The sequence below is a fragment of the Carcharodon carcharias genome, chromosome 11, assembly GCF_017639515.1.
Source record: "Carcharodon carcharias isolate sCarCar2 chromosome 11, sCarCar2.pri, whole genome shotgun sequence".
In the NCBI taxonomy this organism is placed as follows: domain Eukaryota; kingdom Metazoa; phylum Chordata; class Chondrichthyes; order Lamniformes; family Lamnidae; genus Carcharodon; species Carcharodon carcharias.
The window spans coordinates 50,999,995-51,025,112 of record NC_054477.1 but is presented as its reverse complement, the minus strand read 5'-3'; the positions used below and the strand labels follow the sequence as shown (position 1 = coordinate 51,025,112).

The window sequence follows — 25,118 nt, the reverse complement described above, 5'->3', positions numbered from 1 at the left end:
TTAGCAAGTGCACAGAAGTTATTTTTTTGACGATGACCTTTTCGAATGTACGATACAATGTTTTGAGGCCATCCCTTCAGCATCAGCAGAATAAAATTAAAGTGAAGATTTGCCCCACTAAAGCGCGCGGACAATTGTTGCACTCAAATTGCTGATTGAGAAGCCGGGTCAGGGAACGAGACCACGCACCGTCCGGGCGGATCAGGGACAGCACAGCGCGTGCGCGCCCATCGCTCACACTATCCTGCTGGCTGACACTCGCCTGAGCGCTCCTCCTATTGGCCGTCAGGGGCGGTACCATGTCAGAGCTGAGCGCCCCGAGTGGTCGACACGCAGGTCAATCAGAGCAAGCCGGCTAGCAGGTTAGTTTGAGGAGGGGGTTTGTGACGGGTGATCGAGCGTCTTCACGGCGCTGCAACGACCCGAGGGGAATAGAGAGAGAGACTGTCAGTCATTTTAACAAACAATTCCCGATCGGTGTAAACCCGAGGTAAGAGCTGTGTGGGAGTGAAAGACAGGCGAATGGGTGAAGTTTTCTGGTGGTCAGTATTTGACGGCGATCAGCCGGTTGGTGCGGGGGAAACCGCTACTCGGTTTTTATTAATAAATATAAGGCAGCCCGGTGAAATCCAAAGGTTAAGTGTGAAATTAAGGGCGCTCTAGTATATAAGCCGCTTGTTCGTGGCCGTGCGAGGCAACAGCTCTTGTCTGCTGCCGTTTTTTCTCCCCGACGTTGCGGTTTTTTGGTCATTGTTATGCGGGGTGAATGAGGATAGAGGCTGTCGATGGATGGATGGCACCCCTCCCCGTCCCGACAGGACAGCTCTTTCAGGGGAAGTTAAACCGTTCCCCTCACTCCTTATTTATAGAGGGGTTTTAATTTGCATTGCGGTTGTTTAATTGGTCAACATATTAATTTTATAATAGCATAACCTGGCGGTTCTCGATTTTGTCGCATCGATTTAAAGGGCTGCTTTAAATACGGACCTGTTCGAGAGACATCAGCGCGCACTGTTACTTGAATGTGCACCAATGTAAAGATCACATTTTGAAAGTTGCCTGTAACTTTTTTAACCGAAACTCTTAGACCTGAAACCTGGATGTTTGCACTGGCAATCATTTAATAAATACCAAGCAGCATGGTTTGCCTGCACCAGTGAAACTTAACCGATGCCGAGGCGTTCACAGGTTGAATGATAAACCAAATCATTGTAAAGCGAGGCAAAATGAATAACATTTTCAAGCTTGTTTTATATGGAGGACCCATGTAAATGTGGACAGCACTGATTTACGGCTGCCCGATTAACGCCTGCGTGACCATGTCAACTACTTAAGGGTAAACGGTGCCAGAACTGCAGAAGAATATTTATATTACCGTGCAGTGTCAGAAGTAATGGGCTTGTAAATCAACCAGTACAGAAATCTGTTTACAGATGCATAGAAATTTGAAAATCTTGAGGACTTCCTAGAGTTTGAAATAACGATATGTTAAGCGCTGAGCATGCAATTCGAAGGACTGTTCCACATATTACCTTTACCGAGTTTATTGGGAGCTTAATCCGTTTTATATAGCCACTACTGTAAGATTTATAAGTTGGGCAACAATTTATACTAGTTAATAATGATGTCTTACTAAATTAAGTTAAAATGTATTCTAAAATATCATAAAACAATGTTTCTTATATTTAAAGTAAATTCTACAAAAGTGTAAACCACTGGTATAAAATTGCTACCTTACTGTTGGAATTTAAAAAGTACCATCTGGTCTGGCTTTTGCATTGGATTGTGAAGATTTGCCACAACCAAACACAGCAGAGGCCTTTTGAAGCTCTTGCATTTGTGATGTGAATTGCCTTCCTGTTGCCCATAAATGGTACAACCCAACTCGTGGATTAGATTAAGAGATTAAATATACATAAATTAGGTTGCTATCCCCTGGAAAGTTAGATGTGATAGGATTTAGAAAGGAATTTTTCTGCTGGTGAGGGAGTCTAGAACAACCTTAAAATCAGAGTCAGGCCATTCAGGAGAAAAGTTGGAAACATTTCTTCACAGAGTGGTAGAGGCATGGAACTTTCCAACCAAAAGCTGTAGATGTTAGCTCAGTTAATTATCTCTGCCACTAAAGGTGGGGGGAGGTAATGTTTTCACCCCTGTTTTAGTATGTAAACAATATATCTCAAAAAAACTAATGGATGATTTCAACAAAATTTGTTACACAGATAGGGTATGGCCCAAGGGAGAACTGATTAGTTTTTGGCGAAGTTGCAGATCCGGATCCTGGAATTTTAAAAAAAGTTATCCGTTAACATTGGGTGAATTGGCAATTTTAGAATATTATTAGTTGTTCTATTTAGAATGTTGTTGATTATTTTAAAATATTGTGGCTTGTCTCAGCTCCTGTGGTAGAATTTTTCACAGCTGCTAAAAGGTGAGCAGAGTTTTCAGAGCAGATTGTTGGAAGTAGATTGGCCTGAAGCTGCCTTAGTGAGATGGAAGCACTTAATTTAAAGATTATTTCAGCTCTGTGGTTACAGAGCATCAACCAGGCAGGGAAAAGCCTCAAAGAACAACTGTTTAATTGTAACAACATTGAACTAACAGAATTGCAGTGGTATCTGTTCTGTTGAGTGCCCTCTTCACTTGTTTTACAACTGAGATTGGTAGGTTTTTGCTGGCTATAAAGGGATATGGAGTCAAGGCAGGTAGGTGGAGTTATAATACAGATCAGTCATGATCTCGTTGAATTGCAGAGCAGGCTTGAGGGGCTGAATGGTCTACTCATATTTGATATTTTTAAGCATTTTTTTTCTGTTGCAATAATCATGGTCTGTATGTCAGCTAAATAGATTTGGACATGTGTTTGTAACTCCTAAATTGGCTCATGAGTTGCCCTACATAAATTGATTCAATTAAAGAATACACCTTAGCAATCAGCATGAATACATGACAGCATTGAATACCAATTGTTCACTTCAGAGATCAAGGTTTAGATGGCACACAATTTGATGTACTGCTTAAACAAAGCTTTGTTTAATTACATTGGCCACCTTAGAGTTGATGCCATGTAAATGTTTCTATCTGTATTTACATTAATACACCTCCAAAAAGGATTTAAATGACATGATCCAGATGATAAAATGCACAAGAATAATAACTTGTATTTATATAGCACCTTCAAAATAAAATGCTTCAAGATGCTTCACAGGGCCATTATAAAACAAAATATGGCGCTGAGCTATGTAAAAAGACTCTTGGGCAGCTTACCAAAAACTTGGTCAACGATGTCGGTCTTGAGTGTCTTAAAAGGAGGAAAGCAAGATTGAGAAGTAGAGAAGTTTACGGAGTGAATTCTAGAGCTTAGCACTTAGATGGCTGCAGGCACAGACACCAGTGGTGGAACAATTAAAATTGGGTTTCTTGGGAGGCCAAAATTAGAGAAACACCTATATCTTGTAGGGTTATAGGGCTGAAGGAAATTACAGAGATAGGGAGGGGCAAAGTCATGGAGGGATTTGAAAACAAGGATGAGAATTTTAAAATTGAGGCATTGTTTAACTGGGAGCCAGTGTAGGTCAGCAAGCACAGGTGATGGGGATGACATTTGGTGCAACTTAGGACATTGGCTTCAGAGTTTTGGACGATCTCAGGTTTACGGAGGGTAGAATGTGAGATGCCAGCCAGGACTACATTGGAATCATCAAGTTTGGGGGTAACAAAGGCAGGAATGAGGGTTTCAGCAACAGATGAGCTGAGACAGGAGGTGGAAATAGGTGGTTTTAGTGAAGAGTGGATAAGTGGCTGAAAGCTTATCTTGGGGTCAGTTATGACACAGAGATTGTGAAAGTCCGGTCCAGCATCGGGCAACTGCTCGGGAGAGGGTTAGAATCGGTGGCTGGTACTGAAGGCACTGTCTTCAGTCTTCCCCATATTTAATTGAAAAAAGATTAAGTTCATCTAGTACTGGATGTCGGATAAGCAGTCTGACAATCTAGACACAGTGGAAGGGTTGAGAGAGGTAGTGGTGAGATAGAACTGGGTGTCATCAGTGTCCATGTGGAAACTGACGTGTTTTTGGATGCTGCCCAGGGGCAGAATATAAATGAGAAATATGAGGGGTCCAAGGGTATATCCTTGGGTGACACCAGAGATAAATTTGAGGGAATGAGGGGAGAAGCCATTGATGGTAGTTCCCTTATGATTACATAGATAAGAATGGAACTAGGTGAGAGCAGTCTCGCTCATTACCTCGACTACAGCTCCTTACACCCCGCTTCCTGTAAGGACTCCATCCCATTCTCTCAGTTCCTTCGCCTCCGTCGCATCTGTTCTGATGATGCCACTTTCAAAAACAGTTCCTCTGACATGTCCTCTTTCTTCCTTAACCGAGGTTTTCCCCCCATGGTGGTTGACAGGGCCCTCAACCGTGTCCGGCCCATCTCCCGCGCATCTGCCCTCACACCTTCTTCTCCCTCCCAGAAACATGATAGGGTCCCCTATGTCCTCACTTATCACCCCACCAGCCTCCGATTCAAACGATCATCCTCTGCCATTTCTGCCAACTCTAGCATGATGCCACCGCCAAACACATCTTCCCTTCAACCCTCCCGGCGGCATTCCGCAGGGATCATTCCCTTTGAGACACCCTGGTCCACTCCTCCATCACCCCCTCCACCTCAACGTCCTCCAATGGCACCTTCCCATGCAACCGCAGAAGATGTAACACCTGTCCCTTTACTTCCCCTCTCCTCACCGTCCAAGGGCCCAAGTGAAGCAGCATTTCACTTGCACTTCCCTCAACTTAGTCTACTGTATTTGTTGCTCCCAAAGCGGTTTTCTCTACATTGGAGAGACCAAACGCAGACTGGGTGACCGCTTTGCAGAACACCTTCGGTCTGTCTGCAAGCATTACCCAGACCTCCCTGTCGCTTGCCATTTCAACATTCCTCCCTGCTCTCATGCTCACTTGTCCATCCTTTGCCTGCTGCATTGTTCCAGTGAAGGTCAACGCAAACTGGAGGAACAGAACCTCATCTTCCAACTAGGCACTTTACAGCCTTCAGGACTGAATACTGAGTTCAACAATTTTAGATCATGAACTCTCTCCTCCATCCCCACCTCCTTAATGATTTTCCCCCTCCTTTTTGTTTTTTCCAATAATTTATATAGATTTTTCTTTTCCTACCTACTTCCATTATTTTTAAGTGTATTTCCATCCATTGTTTTATCTCTACCTTTTAGCCTATTTCGAACCCTTCCCCCCACTCCACCCCCACTAGGGCTATCTGTACCTTGCTCATCCTGCTTCCTACCCTTAATTGGCACATTTCTTTACATAATATCACCAGCTTCAACACCTCTTTGTCCTTTTGTCTGTGACATCTTTTGGTTATCTCCACCTATCACTGGCCCTCTATCCAGCTTTTCTTGTCCTACCCTCCTGTCCCTTATACCAACTTATATCTTACTTCTTTTCTATTTTTACTTAGTTCTGTTGAAGGGTCATTCAGACTTCAAACGTTAACTGTGCTCCTCTCCACAGATGCTGCCAGACCTGCTGAGTTTTTCCAGGTATTTTTGTTTTTGTTTTTGACATCAGAGAGGCATTGGACGAGGATGGTGTGGCCAACTGTGTCAAAGGCTGCGGATAGATCAAAAAGGACAAAGTGAATAGTTTGCCTTTGCAGTTACATAGGATGTCATTTGTGACTTTGGTAAGACTGTCTCTATACTGTGGCAGGGGAGGAAACTGGATTGGAGGGGATTCAGATTGGAGTTTTGGGCAAAATGCACAAGAATTTTGGAGATTATAACGTGTTCAAGGACTTGGGGTGGAAAATGAGATAGGGTGGTAGTTTGGAAGGACGGAGGGGCCAAAGACTGATTTTTGAGGAGAGGGGTAATGATGGTGGATTTGAAGGAGAAAGGGACAGCATCTGAGAAGCAAGAACCATTAACAATGTCAGTTAACATGACAGCCAGGAAAGGCAAGTTAGGTAAAAACAAAAAAACTGCGGATGCTGGAAATCCAAAACAAAAACAGAATTACCTGGAAAAACTCAGCAGGTCTGGCAGCATCAAAAGGTGGTCAGTAGTTTATTGGGAATAGGGTCAAGAGAACAAGAGATGAGTCTCATTACAAGATGAGCTTGGAGAGGGCATGAGAGGAGACGGGAGAAGGAACTAGAGAAGGAAACCAGGTCAGTGATAGGGCAGGGGAGGATTTGGTTTTAATTTCTGTTTTCAGCCGAAGCACAAGTTGAGTTCAACTTAACATAGGATAACACAATTACGATATTTAACCTGAGCTGGTTTCAATTTAAAACATAAGATTAATTCAGTTTCCAAGACCATAGCATATGCTTGGTGGGATTAGCTTTTGTAATCTTTAAGTAGTTTGTGGCCTTTGGCTATTAAGGTGCAAAATAAATGCAAATTCTCTCTCTTCCCCTTCATTATGGTAGCTCTTAACTAAGTCTGTCCCATTTCCTTAACTTCTTCACTGACCTATCTCTGCCCTCCTGAATTATGTATGGGTCCTTCTTGTCCTCATCTCTTCCCCAGCAACCTCTGTGTTTGACAGATCATCTTCTATCGTTTTTGTCACTTCCAACGTGATCCCACCACCAAATGCACCACCTCATCTATCTGCTTTTGGCATTCCAAAGGGACCAATTACTCTTTGGCACCCTGGTCTACTCTTCCATCACCCCTAACACCTTCTGTCCTTCTGCTGGCATTTCACCATGTGAGTGCAGAAAATGCAGAATCTGTGCATTCATCTTCCCCAAACCACCATTCAAGACACCAGGCACTCCATCCAGGTGAAAAAGCAATTTACTTACACTTCCTCCAACCTAGTATTCACTGCTCAAGATGCATTTTCCTCTATGTTGAAGAGCCTAAATGTGAATTAGGTGGTTATTTGGCTGAATACCTCCATTTTGTCGGTAAGTGTGACCCTGAGCTCCCTGTCGTTTGCCAATTTAATTTTACATCCTACTCCCACTCTGACTTCCCTGTCATAATAAAAACAGAAAATGCTGGAAATATTCAGCAGGTTAAGCAGCAGCTATGGAGTGAAACAGAATTCATGTTTCTGGCCGATGACCCTTCATTAGAACTGAAGAAAGAAATGTAATAGGTTTGAGCAAGTGAAAGGGGGAAGGGGAGAGGAAGAACAAAAGGGAAAAGGTCCCTGTTAGGGCAGAGGGCAGGAGAGGTTAAATGATAAAAGGTTTCATGGTACAAAAACCAGTGGGAATGGTAATGGCGGTAATGGTGATAGTAGTAATTACTTCCCTGTGCTTGGCCTTTTACACTGTATCAGTGAAGCCCAGCACAAGCTTGAAAAACAGCACCTCATCTTCCTCCTAGACATTTGCAGCTATCTGGTCCCAATGTTGACTTTTACAAGGTGCTGGTAAAATAGCAAGGATCGACCACTCTTTGATGGATGGGGAAGGGAGTGGATTGCTACTTTGGATGTAGGTCCCCATCCTTCCTCTGCCAGCAAGATGGCCTGCACTCCTGATTTTTTGCCTCATTTTTCTTCCACTTGACTACTGGACCACTGGAGCCTGCTCCGATTTTCTTGTATTTCTGGTTTCCCTCTACTTAGCTATCCTTTTTAACTACTCACACTTCCTGGGTCTTGAATATGCCATTTACTTTTTCTAATTTTTCTTAACATGCCTCTTTTAATCTATACTATTGTCACTTCTGTTATTTAACCAGCTCCTGTTCTCCACTTAATTACTTTACAGGTCACTCTTTAAGTTTCTTATGGATGTGGTTTTCCCTTTCCTTTACTGTATTCCTTCTTCTCTCCTTGACTTGCATACAGCTGAGATAGCAGGCATGTGATCTGCTCCTGTCTGATCCACTGTTGCTTCCCCACAGTGATATATGAGTGGGCAAGATCATGGCAGAAAGGATATAATGTGAAAAAAATTGAAGTTATCCACTTTGGTAGGAAAATATAGAAATGCAGAGTATTTCTTAAATGGTGAGAAACTGGGAAGTGTTGATGTCCAAAGAGACCCATGTGCCCTTGCTAACGTGCAGGTGCAGCAAACAATTAGCCAGGCAAATTTATGTTGACCTTTATTGTAAGATGATTTGAGTACAGGAGTAAAGATGTCTTGCTGCAATTGTATAGATCCTTGGTGAGACTGCACCTGGAGTTTTGTGTACAGTTTTGGTTTCCTTACATAAGGAATGAGTTGCCATAGAGGAAGTGCTACAAAGGTTCACCAGACTGATCTCTGGCATGGCATGATTGTCCTGTATGGAGAGATTGAGGAAACTGGGCCTGTATTCTCTCAAGTTCAGAAGAATGAAAGGCGATCTCATTGAAACGTACAAAATTCTAACAGGGCTTGACTGGGTAGATGCAGGAAGGATGTTTCCCCTGGCTTTGGAGGGTGGGGTGTGGCCCAAAACCAGGTGACACCATCTCAGAATAAGAGGTAGGCCATTTAGGACTCAGATGAAGAATTTCTTCACTCAGAAAGTGGTAAATCTTTGGTATTCTCTACACCAGTTGGCTGTGGGGGTTCAGTCATTGAGCATATTCAAGACAGAGATTGATAGATTTCTAGATATTAATGACAACAAGGAATATGGGGATTGTATGGGAAAATGGCGTTGAGGTAGAAGATCAGCCATGACTTGATTGAATGGCTCGAAGGGCCGAATGGCCCACTACTGCTCCTATCTCCTATGCTCCTATGCTCCTTTCAGCCATTCGTCAATGCTATATTCCAGTAATGCATGAAATGTTAACCTATTTCCTTCCTGCAGAATATGGGTGTTGAGAGTTTCCAGCATTTTCTGATTTTGTTCCAGATTTCCAGCATCTGCAGTATTTTGCTTTTACTACTTTCTTTCCCAATCTGTTTTGCCAGGTAGCACTATTAGGCTCCCAGTGGTAACTATCACATGGGTGATGTTAGCCTAAAAATGTACAATTACTTCCATTAAGGAACTGGTGAATCACTATGTCAAAACAGGTCTGACCTCTATAGTGTGTGATTTAATTCTTGGTTGTCAATAAGTTGCATCTCATTGGCAAATGTCTTCTTTCACTCGTCGCTACCTCACCCCTTTGGTACAGGTTACTCGATTACTGTATCATCGTTCACTACTTCCCCTCCCCACTTCTACCTACTCTGCTGTCAGTTGCATCCCCTTAATCCTCCATCCACCCCAAGGTACTGAGATGTTAGAGCCCCCCACTCTGCTTCAAACAGTTTCCTTACTATCATCTCTTCCTATCTATTTTTCTCAGAGGCTTTGCTTACTTTTAAAATTCAATTCTAGTCCTTAGGCATGCATTGTTGCCTAATTGCCATTTCAGTATAGTAGTTGGTGAAGACTGTGCTATCTTCTAATTAATTTCACTGGTGATGTTTTCAAAGAAACAGGTAAGTTTTCAATTATTTTTCCAAGGCCAGGCAGGACGAGCTGTCCTCCTGAGGGTTCCACAAAACTAGTCTTTGCTGCTGCTGCCCCTGTCCCTCCATCCTTCTATGATTGCGACTCCATTCCTGGCATAGAGAGGGCTGGCCATGGAAGTTTTGAGGAAACTTTCCCTTCCTGAATTATACTTTGTCTTTGTGTGTGAACATTGAGGTGGACTTCCCTTCCTTGCCAGTTTACAATTTTAACCCAAATGAGGGTGGAGACATTGGAATTAGTCTTCAAACTTCTATTTGGTTTACATGGGAGGAGAGAATTGAAGAGCTGCTCTTCCTCACTTTACTTCAATTTTGATCTGGATGATGGCGTGGCTTTCAGTTCTCAAGGAGCACCAACTTTGCCTTCATTTGAGCTTGTGGCTACTTTGCAATTGTCAAGAAGCTCCAACTTAGGGGAAAAAGGGGGGCCTCTGTTTAGTTTAATTATGGCGTTGTTCAAATGCCAGTGCAATCCAGGGTTTGCCTTGTTTTTGATTTTTGTTTATTGGGCATTGTGGTAAACACATTGGGAGAAAGGGATAATACTGACCTGATATTGCTATAGTTTTGGCACTTGCAGTACAACATCATCATTTCATAATCATAGGTGTACAGAATTTAAACGGCAAAAACATAATGTAGAACTTGGTGCCTTTATCAACATCTGATTTCTCTTATTTGCTATTTTTATATATTGGATTTGAACTGTTACTTATAAGTTCAAGCTTGGTCTTTTCAAAGGTTATCTTCCTTCACTGGCTTCCTTTTACAGTTCTTTACAATCTAACACTAATCTCTTGATACTGCTGGAATTATTACTATTTGTGAATTCGCAGCATGTTCAGAGGCATGTCTGGAATCAATTAGAATCCTTTTTCATTTTTTTTGAGTAATTTTACACCAGTATTTTATACTAGTTTACCATAATTTATACCAGTTAAGTGGCTGTTCAGTTGTTTCAATAGATTGGTATTTTAACTATATTTTAGAGAGCAGGCAGGGATGGGCAATAAATGAGTGATGCCCACATCCCATGAAAATTTTTTAAAAATGATGCCTCCTTAGGTTCAAGGGTAAGCCCAATGACAGGTGCAAATTCGAAACATTTTATAACTGGAATGTGTCGCCTCCAATTAAATACCCAAAATCCTTAATGGAATGTACAATGTGTTCCATGTTTCAGCAGAAAATTATTTGGATTACATTCCTGCTCAGCTTCTTTTGCATCATTACAATATTGTACAGCATACATAACAGCCTTAAATGTGTTTACTTTATTTTTTTTCTTGGGTTGAGTTCACTTATGGTAAACTTTAAATGATAGTAAATGTATTTAAATTAGTTAGTTTCAACAAGACAAAATTATCACAGGTAAATGTAGTAACTGTTTATTTCACACCCTCTGATCTTTTTATAACCAAGATGTCTAATTATTTGCCATTTTTAGATAGTAAGAGAATACTGCTCTGTCATGACAAATGTTATTGAATGTAGGGTACTCGTTCTTTTCGCTGACTCTGTCAATAATGAATTGCAGGAGACTAATTGTTGCATAATGTAATGTTTGTGGATAATACCAAGCCGTTTGTTCAGGTGATAAGATTTAGGGAGCTAATGTGCATTCAAAGAAATCTGTCACAAGCAGGCAGAATAGAGAATGGCATAACAATGAACACAAGGTAACACATATTGGAGCAGGAAACATAATGGGCCAAACCTTCCGGTCTGTGGATCTTCGAAAGATGTGTCGGGATCCTGTGGAAGTGCTGACACAATGACATATATGGGAATTGCCTGGGAAGTTTAAACCTCCAATGGGCATTCTGCTGTTCCCCAAGACCCTCCGCGATGTCTCAGATTCTGAGTTAGAGTTGGAGACTTCGAACGGTTCCGTAGTACTTAGCTGGGTCTAACAAGATTTAAAATCTAGTCTAACACCTCTAACTACACACCTGGCTCCCTCATCCCCACCCCATCCCCCTCCGAATGTCATCCGACGACCCCCAACCTGACCCAACTACCCCCCAACCATCTGACTACCCTCACGACCAGAGTAACCCCCCCTTGACCACTTGACTCCCCCTGCCGACCTGACCCAATTACTCCCTGCCTGACCAGCTAATCAGAACTAACTACCACCCCACCTGACTACTGCCTCCGACCACCAACGACTCTTTTCCCCCCCCACCCCAATTCCCCGACTGCCTGACTAACCCATAAGCACCAAAGTAATGTTGAGTGCATTTCTGTGAAAGGCAGGATCAAAAGATCCTGGAAGAAATCCGCACAGCACCAAGTCAGGGAATTTGAGTGCAGCAGCAATCTGACAATCACTGCTGCTCAGAAGATCCGGGCCAATGGGCTTAATAGGCCTTATTTTGCATGGACTGATAATTTATGGAATTGAAATTGGGTTAAGAAATTTCACTCTTTCAAGAAGTAGTCTCCATCACTCATGCTGTTATCAAAAAACCTTTCTGGTATAAATTGGGCATACTAACAAAAATAAATTTGATGGCATTTTGTGAATTTCTTAGAAAATTGGGCTGCACATCATTGTTTCTCCCTTCTGGGAAAATGGCATAAATAATACAGGGATGTATTGGCCCACCCTAAACTAATATTTGTAAAGAATAAATAAATAATACATAATTAAAACTGGTGAAATAATATTAAACACCATGCAGTGCCTAGTCAGACTTTCTGTAGCTGTTCTCTTGGTGCAGCAATGGCAGTCACTTCTGTAAGTGGTTTGACTATCATGTTGAGAGGTCTGCTTATATAGACCAATATCTATCGATACATGATGGTGTTACTAGGGATTTAATAACAGCACCTTTGTGTGATCTAGAGTGATACAGTATTGGTGCCTTTTACATATGAACCCTTTCACTCTTTCTGAAGGCAGACCAAGAAAACACTTGGCAAATTGAGGACGTGTACAAGTCCTTAAGCTGCCTTATTTCACATTAACAGCATATATAGAGCAACAGTTGTGACCAGATTTATTTAGTTCAATCAGTACAGCTTTTCTTCATATAGTACAAAATAATGAAAATGCATACTTCCGCACTTTAGTGGGTTGCTTTACTTGCCTTGAACAAAGTAACTCCAGACTTCCATCCTGTTTACTGTTTTGGAACCTGGCCAAACTTGCTTTTTCAGTCTTTGCAGGACCTTCCTGATTGGCAGTGTTTCGGTTTTTTATTTAAATCCTCCCTTCACAACCAGAATGAAACAAATTCTAACAAACTGCATATGAAGCATTTATTGATTGTCAAAACAGGCTAACAAATTGTTTATTTTTTACTGTCTATGGGTAACAACATAAAAACAGTCTTAATAGCATTTTAGCCAACTGTTGTCGCAACACTTTTTTGAAAAAAAAGTATGTTAACACATATGCCTTAAAATGCATTTGAAAATAGCTTTGTTACAAAAACTCTCTGGAAGAGTGGTCATAAAATCTTGAAAAAAACCTACTCTTCCTGAGAGGTATCCATCAAACCAGCTGTCATCAAAGGTTAAGAAAGATTAAGTTATTGATGATGAGAGAGACATGTTGCTGAAACTTTTCATCTTGCACTTATCAGGACAGACACAAGAAATCAAAATTTCAAACAATCACAAAAGGTGCTGATTGGCAAGTTGCCCCTGGCCTAGACATTGCTATTGAGAAAGCCATGGGCTCCCTAAGATCCTGGGTAATTCAAAAAAGGCACAAGGCTTGAACATATTCCTTTTGTTTGCGTAGAACAGATCCTTGCGTATGAATGTATGTTGCTTCTAGCAAGCGTACATGAACCAAGTTATGTACACGGCTGATACCTTCACTAACAAACAATTTAAGATATTAGCACACTCAGGATTGTTCAGCAAGTGCATTTAATCCAGGAATCACATCTAACACGTAGACATTTTGTTTTGGGTTTTGCAATAGTGGGCTGGTTGAGTATGATCTGTACTCTGCTTATTATAAAGAACAGTTGACTTGCCAACAAATCAGCATCCTTATCTCCTGTAGTATAAATTGTTGTGAGTGTTTGAAATTTTGATTTCTTGTGTTTGTCCTGATGACTGCAAGATGAAAAGCTTCAACAACATTTCTCTCTTTTTTCAGCAATGTTCAAGTTCTGTACTACCAAAAGCCTGAGAGAATAATTTGAAATGACTGGTTAGTCAAAATGTTTTCAGTTAATATGAGCAGTAATCAACAACAACTGAATTATACAGGATGAGAATAACTTGGAGTGAAATCATATTTGGAATATATACATTTTGGGTACTATACTTCCTAAAAAGCATCTATAGATTGAAATGGTTTTGAGAAGTGTGACAAAGATAATTTTTGGACTTGAATTGTATGTGGAGATTTGAAGAGCAGATGTTTTAATTGGACAGAAGCTATATAACCTGGGTTCTTTAAAAACTGAGACGTTGATGATGCTGATTTGAGCAGGAGTATTTAACCTGAACTATAAACATAGGAGTTGTGGGTAGAGACTAAAGCAAAGTTTGTGATTAGAACTAATTATTGTTCTCTCATAATATGTGAAGTATTTTTGGATTTAGTGGATGGGTTCTGGTTTGCCACGGTCAAGAGCAGGCACAGATAAAATGGATTGAATTGCTTTCCTCTGTGTTGTGAGCATCAATGGATCTATGAATAGCCTCCCACCAAAAACAAACAATCGATGTTGTGTTTGCTAATTTCATTAAAATGTGGCTGAGATTGGGATGGAAGTTTATTGGGTTATCTGTCGACATATTATTTAATGGATTCTGCATTTCTTGATTCCGAGATTTAAGAGGAAGAGATAGGTGTCATTTTAAGCAAGCCAATCAGTCAGGGGCTAAATACTGAAGAAATTTGATATTCATGAGTTTAGTTTGAATATCTTTATGGACTAGTTTGGAAGTATTTATGCAGAAGTTTTTCCCAAGTGCGTTGACAAGGAAGTATTCAATGAATGGCATGACACTAGGAAGTTCTGAGGAACAAAGGGACCTTGTGTGTGTCCATAGATCTCTGAAGGCAGAGGGGCATGTTAGTGGGGTGGTGAAAAAGATATATGGGACACTTGCCTTTATCAATTGAGGCATAGATTACAAAAGTAGGGAGGTCATGTTGGAGTTGTATAGAACCTTGGTGAGATCACAGCTGGAGTACTGTGTGCAGTTCTGGTCGCCACATTATAGGAAGGATGTGATTGCACTGGATGGGGTGCAGAGGAGATTCACTAGGATGTTGCCTGGGATGAAACATTTAAATTATGAAGAGAGGTTGGATAGACTTGGGTTGTTTTCGTTGGAGCAGAGAAGACTGAGGGACGACCTGATTGAGGTGTACAAGATTATGGGGGACACTGACAGGGTGGATAGGGAGCAGCTGTTCCCCTTAGTTGAAGGGTCAGTCACGAGGCGGCATAAATTCAAGGTGAGGGGCAGGAGGTTTAGAGGGGGACGTGAGGAAAAATTTTTTTACCCAGAGGGTGGTGACAGTCTGGAATGCACTGCCTGGGAGGATGGTGGAAGTGGGTTGCCTCACATCCTTTAAAAAGTACCTGGATGAGCACTTGGCACATCATAACATCCAAGGCTATGGGCCAAGTGCTGGTAAATGGGATTAGGTAGGTAGGTTAGGTGTTTCTCACATGTTGGTGCAGACTCGATGGGTCTAAGGGCCTCTTCTGTACTATGTGATTCTGTGTGGAGGGACTAGGGTAGGTGCATCAAAGGGAATTTTTATTCTGTGATTTCTTAAGGGTTCCATGAGTTCCCCCTATTAATCAGGCCATGAGAAAAGGCCCCAAGCAAGACAAGGAAAACAAAGAGTCAGCCTGTGGCACTCTTGTTTAGCTGATTGAGCGAGACATGGGCAGGGTCCAGTAGATAGGTAAGCTATTTGCCCTCAATGGGAGACTGAGGGTGTAGAAGAAAAGTAAAAGTACAAATATGGGAAGTGAAAAATAAAAAGAGAAGAGATACTTAACTTCAATCTTTTATTTTCATGTTAGCACTGGCTCACCAGCTGAGATCAATAAATCTAGTGATTGATTATGAAAGTGATGGTATGCTTTTGGCATGATCTGCTGTACAAAAATCTCTTTCAAAACACTTGTCAAAAGTGGTTATATGTTCCAGGGCATTCTAATATTTATCATTTTGAAAATAGATTAGATATAAAGCTTAATGACATAAAAATGCACATTTTGCAGTAACTTGCATTTATACAGCATCTTTAATGCAATGAAATGTCCCAAGATCATTCATTTCAGTGCTCTCAGACAAAATTTGACACTGAACTAGATGAGGAAAGTTTCGGACAGATGAGAAGGTAGATGCTAAGCAATGTGTTCAAGGACAAGAGAGGCAGAGTGGTTTATGGAGGGAATTCCTGAGCCTGAGGCTTTGGGGTCTAGAACTAGGGGTCACTGTTTAAAAATAAAGAGTGGCTTATTTAAGACAGAGATGAGGAAAATTTTTTTCTGAGAATCGTGACTCTTTGGAACTCTCTTCCTCAAAAGGCAGTGGAAACAGAGCCTTTGAATATTTTTAATGCAGCGCTACATAGGTTTTTGATAAGCAAGGGGGTGAAAGATTATCGAGGTAGGCGGGACCGTGGAGTTGAGGTTACAATCAAATCAGTCTTGATCTTATTGAATGGCAGTGGAGGCTCGAGGGGCCAAGTGGCCTATTCCTGCTCCTAATTCGGACGTTTGTATGTAGATAGCTCATGGCATGCCCGCTGATGATGGGGCAAGGAAATTGGGGATGCACAAGAGGACAGAACTAGAGGAGTCATTTATACTCTTTCATGGGATGTGAGTGTTGCTGGCTAGGCCAGCATTTGTTGCCCATACTGAATTGCTCTTGAGAAGATGGTGGTGAGCTCCCATCTTGAACACTGCAGTTCCATGTGATAAAGGTATACCCGCAGAACTGTTAGGAAGGGAGTTCCAGGATTTTCAGACAGTGAAGGAATGGCAAAATGGTTCCAAGTCAGGATAGTGTTTGAGTTGGTGGGGGAGCTTGCAGATGATGGTTTTCTCATGTGTCTCTTGTCCTTCTAGATGGTAGAGGTCACGGGTTTCAAAGTTGCCATTGAAGGAGGTTTGGTAAGTTGCAGGGTACAGAGTTACCATAGGGTGATAGAGTGGAGGAGACTTCAGAGATAGGGAGAGGGGCAAGGCTATGGAAGATTTGAACACACACATGAGAATTTTAAATTTCAGCCATTGGTGGACAGGGCATCATCGTAGCTCAATGAGCACAGGGTTGAAGGGTGAGGAGGACGTGTTGCAGGCAGCAGCGTTTTGGATGAGCTCAAGTTTACAGAGTGAAGACAGCCAGGATCGATATCTAGCCTGGAGATAATAAAGCCATGGATGATGTTTCTGCAGCAAGTTGTTAGGGCACAGTGGATCGTAAACGCCAAGCTGCTCAAATCCCACACCATAAGACATAGGAGCAGAAATAGGCCATTCGGCCTATCAAGTCTGCTCGCCATTCAATGAGGTCATGGCTGATCTCATAATCCTCAACTCCACTTACCTGCCTTTTCCCCTTAACCCTTGATTCCCTTACTGATTAAAAATCTGTCTATCTCAGCCTCAAATATACTTAACAACCCAGCCTCTACAGCCCTCTGCGGTAAAGAATTCCACAGATTCACTACCCTCTGAGAAGAAATTCCTCCTCATCTCTGTTTTAAATGGTACCCCTCACTCTAAGCTTATGCCCTATGGCCCTAGACTCTTCCACAAGTGGAAACAACCTCTCAGCATCTACCCTGTCAAGCTCCCTAAGAATCTTATATGTTTCAATAACGTTACCTCTTGTTCTTCTAAACTCCATTGAGTACAGGCCCAACCACTCAACCTCTCCTCATAAGAAAATCCCTCCATATCCGAGATCAATCTAGTGAACCTTCTCTGGACTGGCTCCATGCCAGTTTATCTTTCCTTCACAGTATTCAAGGTGTGGTCTAACTAGTGCCTTGTATAGTTTTAGCAAGACTTCCCTATTTTTATGCTCTATTCCTTTGAAATAAAGGCCAACATTCCATTAGCCTTCACTTTTACCTTCTGAATTTGTATGCTAGCTTTTTGAGATTCATGCATGAGGACTGCCAAATCCCCCTGTGCTGCAGCTTTCTGCAGTCTTTCTCCATTTAAATAATATTCAGCTCCTCTATTCTTCTTGCCAAAGTTCATAACCTCACACTTTCCCACATTATGTCCCATCTGCCAAGTTTTTGTCCACTTAGTTAACCTGTCTATAATCCCTCTGTAGACTCTTTGTGTCATCCTCACCACTTGCTTCCCGCCTATTTTTGTCATTTACAAACTTGGTGATAGGACATTCACTTCCCTCATCTAAGTCATTAATATATATTGTAAATAATTGTGGTCCCAGCACTGATCCCTGTGGCACTCCACTAGCTACAGGTTGCCATCCTGAAAATGCCCCCCTTATCTCAACTCTGTCTTCTATTTGTTAGCCAACCCTCTATCCATGCTAGTGTACTACCCCCAAAACCATGGACCCCTGTCTTCTTAAGTAGCCTTATGTGCAGTACCTTACTGAAAGCCTTTTGGAAATCCAAATATATTACATCTTCTGGTTTCCCTTTATCTATCCTGCTTGTTATCGCCACAAATAATTCTAATAAATTTGTCAGGCATGATTTCCCCTTCATGAAGCCATGCTGACTCTGCTTGATTTATATTATGCATTTCTAAATGCTCTGCTATTACATCCTTTATAATAGACTCTAACATTTTCCCAATGATGGGTGTTAAGCTAACTGGCCTGTAGTTGCCTGTTTTTTGTCTCCCTCCCTCTTTGAATAAAGGTATTATATTGGCAGTTTTCCAATCCTCTGGAACTTTTCCAGAATCTAAGGATTCTTGGAAGATTACTGCCAGTGCATCCACTATTTGTGTAGCTACTTCCTTTAATATCCTAGGATGCAACCCATCAGGTCCAGGGACTTATCAGCCTTTAGTACCATCAGTTTCCCTAGTACTTTTCTCTAGTGATAGTTATTGTATTTATTTCCTCGTCTGCTTTTGCCCCTTGATTATTTAATATTTTTGGAATGCTATTAGGGTCATCTATCGTGAAGACTGATACAAAGTATTTATTCAACTCCTCTGCCATTTCCTAGTTCCCCATTATTATTTCCTTAGCCTCATTCTCTAAGGGGCCTATGTTCACTTTGGTCTCTTTCATCCTTTTTATATATTTAAAGAAGTTTTTAATGTCCGTTTTTATATTACTTGCTGGTTTAGCCTCAAAGTTTATTTTCTACCTCTTTATTTTTTTTGGTCATCTTTTGTTGGTTTTTAAAACTTTCCCAATCCTCTGTCTTATCAGTAATCTTTTATGGTTTTTCATTCAATTTGATACCATCCTTAACTTCCTTTGTTAACCATGGCTGGTTTATCTCCTTCTTAGAATCCTTCTTTCTCACTGGGATATATCTTTGTTGTGAGTCATGAACCATTTTCTTAAATGTCTGCCATTGCTCATCAACCATCTTTTCTGCTAAACTCCTTTTCCAGTCCACTCCAACCAACTCTGTCCACATTCCTTTGTAATTTACCTTATTTAAATTTAGCACAGTTGTTTCTGACTCAAGTTTCTCACTCTCAAACTGAATGCTAAATTATACCATGTTATGGTCACTTTCTTAGATGATCTCAGAATAAAAGATCCCTTATTAAACCTGCCTCATAACACATTACCAGATCCAAAATAGCCTCATCCCTGGTTGGATCCACAAAAAATTGTGCTAGGAAACTGTCATGAATACACTGTATGAATTATTGCTCGTGCCAATTCAATTTTCCCAATCTACATGATTAATTCACCCATGATTAATGTACTGCCTCTTTTACATGCCCTCATTATCTCCTGATTTATTCTCTGTCCTACAGAGAATAAATTCTCTATCCTCTGTCCTATGGTAAGAGGGTCTATAGACTACTCCCACCACTTACGTCTTCCCCTTGTTATGTCTTACCTTCACCCATATGGATTCTATACCTTCCGATCCAAGATCCTTTCTTACTATCATACTTATTCCATCTCGTACTAACAAAGCTACCCCACCACCCTTTCCTTCCTGCCTGAGCTTTCAAAAAGTCATATATCCCTGAATATTTAGTTCCCAGCTTTGATCTCCTTATAGCCATGTCTCTGTAATGGCTATAAGATCATACCTATTAACCTCTATTTATGATGTTAATTCATTTATTTCATTCCGAATATTACATGCGTTTAAGTAAAGAGCCATTAATTTTGCCTTTTACCATTTTTTTCCCACTTTGATCCTATTTGCTGCTGTATTTTATATTTGTACACTCTGTCCCTTCCTGTCACACTCTAGGTATCAATACCTAAATAGCTGTCCTGCAATGCTGCCATATCCTTTTGCTTTGTTGGCCTATGTATCCCCTCTCCAGAACCCTCCTCTTCCAACGCTCCTCACCGCCCGCCCGCCAGCCACTTCAAAGCCCTGTTACAGCCCTAGTTATTCGATTCGCCGGGACACTGGTCCCAGCACGGTTCATGTGAAGCCCGCCCCACTGGAATAGCTCCCTTCTACCCCAGTACTCGTTCCTGCTCCATGAACTGAAACCCATTCCTCCTAAGCCAATCTTTGAGCCACACATTTAACTCCTTGTATTTATTTACCCTATGCCAGTTTGCCTGTGGTTTAGTTGGTAATCCTGAGATTATTACCTTGGAGGTTCTGCCTTTTAATTTAGCTCCTAACTGTTCAAATTCTTTCAGCAGAACCTCCTTTATAGTGCTATCAATGTTGTTGGTACCAACATGGATGATGACAACTGGACCCTTCCCCTCCTGCTCCAAGTTTCTCACCAGCCCTGAGGAGATGTCCTTAACCCTGGCACCGGGCAGATAACACAGCCTTTGGGACCCAAGCCAGTGGCTGTAGAGAACAGCATCTAATCCCTAATTATACTGTCGCCTACCACTGCTACATTTCTATTTCCCTCCACTTGAATGGCTCCCTGTACCACTGTGCTGTGGTCAGTTTGATCATCCTCCCTTCAGTCCTTGCTCTCGTCCACAAAGTTTGCAAGAGCCTCATAGCTGTTGGATAGTTGCAGCCACTGGGTCCCCATTCCTGCTTCACCTGCAGTCACCACCCCCCCCTTCAAGATCACAGACCAAATTTGAATTACCTAATCTGAGGGGTGTGACCGCCTCCTGGAGCAAAATGTCAAGGTAACTTTCCCCCTCCCTGATGTGGCGCAATGTCTGTAGCTTGGACTCAAGCTCCTTAACTTGGATCTGAAGTTCCTTGAGCTGCAAACACTTACTACAGATGCGTTCGCTCTGGATTACCATGCTGTCACATTTTATTTAATTATTTAATTAATTACTCTATTATCTCTGCTCTTTACACTTTATTGTAATTTTTTTACTCAGCAGTATCGATGTTAAACATTAAGCTATTTTTTAAGGAAAGAGAAAAGAAGGGAAAAAAAACTAGAGACCCAAACACAAACTGAAGAACTCACTTCTACTTTAAATCCTACTCACCAGTTGGTGCTCTGCACACTCTTTAATGGTCTCTTGCCTCTCTTTGTGCACTGTTTAATGATGTCTCACTCTACTTGCACTCTTGCTGTTAATGGACCTGCTGCTTCTCGCGCACTCACACTGTTAAAGGTCCTGCTGCTCTTCTCGCACTCTCTTACTGTTAATGGCCCCACTGCTTCTCGCACTCTCACTGTTAAAGGCCATGTTGCTCCTCCTGCTCTCTCACTGTTAATGGCCCTGCTGCACTCTTCTGCCACAACTGTTTTGAAAATTTGTATTTTATTTCAAGATGCATGCCTTGAATTCAGTAATAATAAGTCTACTGAGACTTTTTACAAAACTAAATTGGACATTTATTAATAGAAAAAAGATTTTAAGCACATAACATAGGTCTGCAAATTACTACTATAATAACTAACTCCCTAATTAATCTGGCTCCCAGTTACACTTCTTTTAAGGCAACAGTAAAAACAAATAAATTTCAACAGACCCAGGCAAAGCACACAGTACCCTGGACAGTGATGTTCGTGGTGAGTTTTCTTAGTTTTGGTTCCTATGGACAGCAAGTTGATGCATAGAGGCTGGAGGCTTTTCACATTTGTTAGATCTTAGAATTCCTCCTCCCTTGTACATAATGTCAGCTCCTTTAAACATACTTCTCTCTTTTTAATGTAAATTCCATTGTTCCAATATGTCTTTGCCACTTTACTTTATCTATAATATAAATCTTCCATAGTACTCATATTATCAGTAACCTTTGGGAAAAATAAACACATTGTTTGACTTAGCTTCATATGGCAAAGTATAACATCTGAACATCTCTTTGAAATTTGAACTACTCTGGTTTACCTAAAAAGTCAAATGTTCCTCACACCTCACATTCTAAAACTTCAGCCATGTTTACGTATTTAGCATTTCAAACCTAGCTTCTCGTTTGATAACTCAAAAGCTCTAGACTAGCTGTCTCTAATTCATTTAAATCTCAAACACACACACACACACACACGCACATACACATATTAATCCAAACCCCACTATTAACCTACCTACATTTACAATAAATCACAATAAAATGATTGTGACCAAACGCATTGAGACAGTAGTGGATCAGTGGCTAGGTAGACTTTTTCCTGCACCCTTCAGCTTGATGTGGCAACTTCATGAAACTCACGGAGATTAAAGGCAAGATGCTATTTCATTAAGATATCGGCAGAGTGGTGCTAACCATCCAGCTACTTGTGGTGATTCACAATTCCTCACCATAAGTTGCAGGTCAATTTGCAGATGAATAACAAATGGCCTAGCAAGCCAGTCAGTTGTATTTAACTGCTATGAGAATCAATAAAAAGAAAAACAGATGTACTTTAAGAGGCGATGGCATAGTGTTATTGTCGCTGGACTAGTAATCCAGAGACCCAGGATAATGCTCTAGGGACCTGAGTTCGAATCCCACCATGGCAGATGGTGGAGTTTGAATTCAATAAAAATCTGGAATGCTATTTTCATATCTGGAATGAAAAGTTGAATGATGACCATGAAACCATTGTCGATTGTTGTATTCCCCATTCTACCATTATCTACCATCCGTAATGTCCTTTAGGGAAGGAAATCTGTTGTCCTTGCCTGGCCTACATGTGGCAAATGGCAAGCTGGCAAGCCACTCAGTTGTATCAAACCACTACAAAGTGACAAAAAAGGAAAGAAAGCGGACGGCATTGACCTAGGCAATCTCAGCCCTGTCGACCCTCCTCCTTACTAACATTTGGGGGCTGGCGCCAAAATTGGGAGAGCTGTCTCACAGATTAGTCAAACAACAGCTTGACATATCTTACAGATAATGTCCCAGACATCACCATCTCTGAGTATGACAGGACAGACCCAACAGAGCTGGCAGCACAGTGGTATACAGTTGGGAGGGAGTTGTCCTGGGAGTCCTCAACATCAACGCCAGACCACATGAAGTCTCATGGCATCAGGTCAACCATGGGCAAGGAAACCTGCTGATTACCACATGACTGCCCTCACTCAACTGATGAAACAGTGCTCCTCCATGTTGAACATCACTTGGAGGAAGCAAGAGTGCAGAATGGGGGACTTCAATGTCCATCACCAAGAGTGGCTTGGTAGCACCACTACTGACTGAGCTTGCTGAGTCCTAAATGGCATAGCTGCTAAGCGATAGAACCAACAAGATGGAAAAACACAAACAAAAATATTTGTTTTTGTTTCAGATTTCCAGCATCTACAGTATTTTGCTTTCATCTAAGATGGAAAAACAGACTTGACCTCATCCTCACCAACCTGCCTGCCACAGATGCATTTGTCCATGACAATATCGGTAGGAGTGACCGCACAGTGGTTGTGGAGACGAAGTCCAGCCTTCAAACTGAGGATATCCTCCATCGCATAGTATGGCACTACCACTGTGCTAACTGGGATAGATTTCGAACAGATCTAGCAACTCAAGACTGGGCATCCATGAGGTGCTGTGGGCCATCAGCAACAGTAGAATTGCACTCGAACACAATCTGTAACCTCATACTCTGGCATATTCCCCACTCTACCATTACCATCAAGCTAGGGGATACACCCTGGTTCAAGGAAGGGTGCAGGAGGGCATGCCAGGAGCAGCACCAGGAATACCTAAAAATGAGGTGTATAACACAGGACTACTTGTGTGCCAAGCAGCAAGTGATAGACAGAGCTAAGCAATCTCATAACTGACGTATCTAAGCTCTGGAGTCCTGCCACATCCAGTCGTGACTGATGGTGGACAATTAAACTGGAGGATGAGGCTGCACAAATATCCCCATCCTCAATGATGGAGGAGGCCAGCACAACAGTGCAAAAGATAAGGCTGAAGCATTTGCTACAATCTTCAGCCAGAAGTGCCATCTCTGCCTCCTCCAGAGGTCCCCAATATCACAGATGCCAGCCTTCAGCCAATTTGATTCACTCCACGTGATAAAGAAACGGCTGAAGGCACTGCAAAGGCTATGGGTTCTGACAATATTCCAGCAATAGACTTGTGCTCCAGAACTTGCCGTGCCCCTAGCCAAGCTGCTCCAGTAACATCACAACGCTGGCTTCTACCCAGCTATGTGGAAAATTGCCCAGCAATGTCCTGTACATGAAAAGCAGGACAAATCCGACCTGGCCAATTACTGCCCCCATCAGTCTACTCTCGATCATCTGTAAAATAATGGAAGGAGTCATCAACAATGTTATCAAGCGGCAATTGCTTAGCAATAACTTGCTCACTGATGCCCAGTTTGAGTTCCGTCAGTGCCACTCAGTTCCTGACCTCATTACAGCCTTGGTTCAAACATGGACAACAGAGCTGAACTCCTGAGGTGAGGTGAGAGTGACTGCCCTTGACATCAAGATCACATTTGACCGAGTGTGGTATCAAGGAGCCTTAGCAAAACTGGAGTCAGTGGGAATCGGAGAAAATTCTCTGTTGGTTGGAGTCCCACCTAGCACAAAGGAAGATGGTTGTTGGTGGTCAGTCCCCTCAGCTCTAGGACATCACTGCAGGAGTTCCTCAGGATAGTGTCCCAGGCCCAACCATCTTCAGCTGCTTGATCGATGACCTTCCTTCCATCATCAGGTCTGAAGTGGGGATGTTCGCTATTATGACACAGCTGATAATAAATGCTGAGTTGTTCAAATTCCAGAGAAAACTTGAAACAACTGTCATTACCAGTTGTTGCAATTTGTATGTTTCAAGATGCAGGCTTTGAATTCTATTATAATAAGACCACCGAGTCTCGAGAGGTTTTTATACAACTAAATTAAACATTTATTAATTAAAAGATTGTAAGCACATACATATTACAAATTACTACTGAAATAAACTTCTAAAAATTCCCTAATTAATCTGACACTCAGTTACACCTCTGTTAAGGAAACAGTAAAGCACATAGACTTAAACAGACACCTGGCAAAGCACACTCTGGACAGTCACATTCAAAATTAGTTTCTTTCAGCTCTAGGTCCTTGTAGACAATGACTTGAGGCTTACAGGCTGGAGGCTTTAGATCTTAGAATTCCTCTTCTTTTACCAACACATTCCCT

At 41.7% G+C, this 25,118-nt stretch overlaps 1 protein-coding gene across 3 annotated transcripts in view; it reads left to right on the top strand.

The window, feature by feature from the left end:
- The first annotated feature begins 364 nt into the window (after nucleotides 1-364).
- The window catches only part of wasf3b (WASP family member 3b), a 131,264-nt gene continuing 106,510 nt past the window's right edge, over nucleotides 365-25,118 (top strand). For 2 of the 3 annotated variants that reach the window (XM_041200027.1, XM_041200030.1), the window contains exon 1: nucleotides 378-490. The gene's annotated coding sequence lies outside the window, so the exon portion shown is untranslated. Of the gene's footprint in view, nucleotides 491-25,118 lie in introns of all 3 variants that reach the window. The other variant, XM_041200029.1, reaches the window with a different exon arrangement.